Below are 3,257 nucleotides of genomic sequence, written 5' to 3'. Positions count from 1 at the left end.
ATATAAATTTACCTTTTCTGCTCTATCTGTAATTTTATATCATTTTCAACCTTTTCTATAGAATATATATTTTTTTAATTAACCTTGATCAATTATGGTACAGATATGCTGGAAGCATGTCAAGAACTAAGAAGAGTCAGATTTTATTCTGTTTGGAAGTTTACAATCAGTTTACTGGCTTACTGGTCAGAGATATGAGACTGCTGTGGAAAGCAAAGGTTTTTATTTCTCCAGCTAAGCAGGAAACATGAAATTAATATTTACATCAAACTTCATTGCCACCAAGTTGCCTAAGGTGATGCAGAAGTGGGTCAAATGGACGCTGAACACATAGTAGGTTTGCATCACATGTGTGGGATTCTTAAATTTAGAAAATTCTTATGTATTAAATAGCAGGTGGTAGAAAACCTACTCAACCTTTGCTTGCCCTGAAGAGACATTATCTTTGTTATTCTGGAAAGCTACCAGCTCTGTCTTCTAGAAAGAGACACTGTTTTCTGAGGTTGTTCATTATATAAGCATCCTTGAATAGATAGCACAGAATAAAAGCTGTCACAAAATATACAGAATGCAAAGGAAAAATAGAAAATAATCCCCACCACACACAAATTAAAAGACTATTCAAAATACAGATTTTGGATATTGTAATTTGCTCTGTTTCATGAGCGTGCTGTTTTTTTTTTTTTTTTTAGACTCCTGCATCCATTTCTGCAATAGCTTATTTTTTAAAATTTTTAACTGAATGATAGGTGCAACTGATTACTTTGCAATTTCTTGTTCTGGATCCTTAATTCATTAACCACTATCTATTTAAGATAAATAACTTAAGAACTACACCTTTTTGTTTAAATATTGATTTAAATGCTTCTCACAATTCCATTTAAACTATATTATAATTTTGTTCTGTGTATGTTAGAATACTATTGCCTTTTCGGTGAGTTCTGAGTCATTTTACCTTCTATATCTTAGTGACAAAAAATAAAACACTGCTATAAAATATGTTGCTTTATTTACTTATTTTCTTTAATATCTGTTATTTTATAAAGCTGTGTATAAGTTCTGTGTGTGCTCGGACTAATGAATATTGTCTGTTTGTAGAATGAACAGCTGCACAAACAATATCTTCTTGGTTAATTTATTTTTTGTTTATATGAGTTGTTTTCTGTTGCTTACACTTAAAAATATTTTTCATATATATATGTATATATATGCACATTGATTATACACATATATGAAGGACAATATTAATTTTGAGATGCTTTCTTCCAACATTGTTATCCAACTTCGTTATATATGCCTTTCCTAATTAAAGAGGTAATGAAACAGATACTGTTCCAGTTCTCAGAAATTTAGAGTGGTTGAAAACATATTTATCATTATCATTAAGTATTCAATAATAATAAAGAAATAATAATAAAAATAAAAATTCAAATATCCTTAATTTTTTTTTTTCTTTTTAAAATATGGAAACTGTAGTCACACTTCAAAAAATTCTAATGAAGTAAAGAAGAAAGATGTCTAAGCAGAAGGTCATATTTGTAGTATGACAGATGGGAGATTGAGGAATGAAAATCATTTTAGTTGACCAATTCTAGTAAAATATATTTCCTTTTTCTGGACATCATTTTTGGATGTACCAATTTGCAGCTTCACAGTGAAGTGGAGAAAAAGAAATAAAGCTGAATTCATAATTTTTTTTATATTGACTGTAAAGTACTTTAAAATGTAGACCTTTCCTGTTGATGGCTAGATCATATTTTAGTTGGTACATTTGGGAAAATAAATATACAGAATTCAGCATACTTTAGCAATTACCAAGCTTCCTAGTATCATTTCTTTTCTACTACTCCTGTATTTTTCTGTCATTGAGTAATATAATTACTATACTGAATGTTCTTTATTTTCTGCAAAGTTATTCTTCACTTCCTGCTTTGCAATGCAGTTGGAAATATGTTGAGACACTGAAAAGTGCTCCGTGTAAAATGAATACCTCTCAGTTTCCTTATTTCTAAGGATAAAGCTTTAAGTGTTCAATACTATGATTTCAACCTGTAGAATTAGTCTATATTATTAGTCCCTAAGGCACTTGACTGCTAACCAGAAGGCTGGTGGTTCAAACCTGCCAGCCACTTCTCGGAAGGAAGATTGGGCAATCTTCTTCTGTAGTGATACTGTCTTGGAAACCCAAGGAGGGGTTGCTATGAGTCGAGTCTAACTCCACGGCACATAATAACAACAACAATTATTAAAATGGGGCTAAATATTTTATAAGAATAAAGAGAATTATTGTTGTTACATGCCAGAGTCACAACTCAAAAGCATCAATTATTCTTCAGTCTTCTTTATTCATTTTCTGGCTCTCACCTCATATGAGGCAATTGAAAATATGGCTTTTGTCAGGTGCACCTTAGTGCTCAAGGAGACATCTTTGCTCCTCAGCACTTGAAAGAGGTCCTTTGCAGCCAACTTGCCCAGTGCTATGACTCAACAGCACATAACAACAACAACAACAACATAAATCTTGTGATGTCTTGACTGCTGCTTCCATTGGCGTCGATTGTAGAAGCAAGCAGTGTGAAGTCTTTGACAACTTCAATCTTTACTCCATTTATCATGATGCTTCTTATAGGTCCAGTTGTAATGATTTTTGTTTTATTTATATTGAGATGTAATCCATACTGCAGACTGTATTCTTCACACTTCATCAGTAGGTTCTTCAAGTTGTCCTCACTTTCACCAAACAAAGTTGTGGCCTCAGTGTATTGTAGGTTGTTAATGATTTTTCCTCCAATATTGATGCCACATTCTTCTTCAGATAGTCCAGCTCCTTGGATTATTTGCTCACCATATAGATTGAATAAGTATGGTGAAAGGCTACAACCCTGACACACTCTTCTTGATTTTAAACTATGCAGTGTTCACATTTTCTGTTTGAATGACAGTCTCCTGGTCTGTGTACAGGATCCTCATGAGTACAATGAAATGTTCTAGAATTCCCATTCTTCTCGATGTTATCCACAATTTGTTATGATCCACACAATCAAATGATTTTGCATAGTCAATACAACACAAGTAAGCATCTTTATGGTATTCTTTACTTTGAGCCAAGAACCATCTGACATTAGCAACATTCTCTTTTGAATCCAGCCTGTACCTCTCAAAGTTCTCTAAAAATATGATGCTTCAACCATTTCTGAATTATCTTCAGTAAGATCTTACTTGCGTGTGATATTAATGATATTGTTCAATAATTTCCA

This window comes from Orycteropus afer, unplaced genomic scaffold (genome assembly GCF_000298275.1).
Source record: "Orycteropus afer afer isolate SDZICR_OR568_19922 unplaced genomic scaffold, OryAfe1.0 scaffold00465, whole genome shotgun sequence".
In the NCBI taxonomy this organism is placed as follows: Eukaryota; Metazoa; Chordata; class Mammalia; order Tubulidentata; family Orycteropodidae; genus Orycteropus; species Orycteropus afer.
This window is presented reverse-complemented; position numbering follows the sequence as displayed.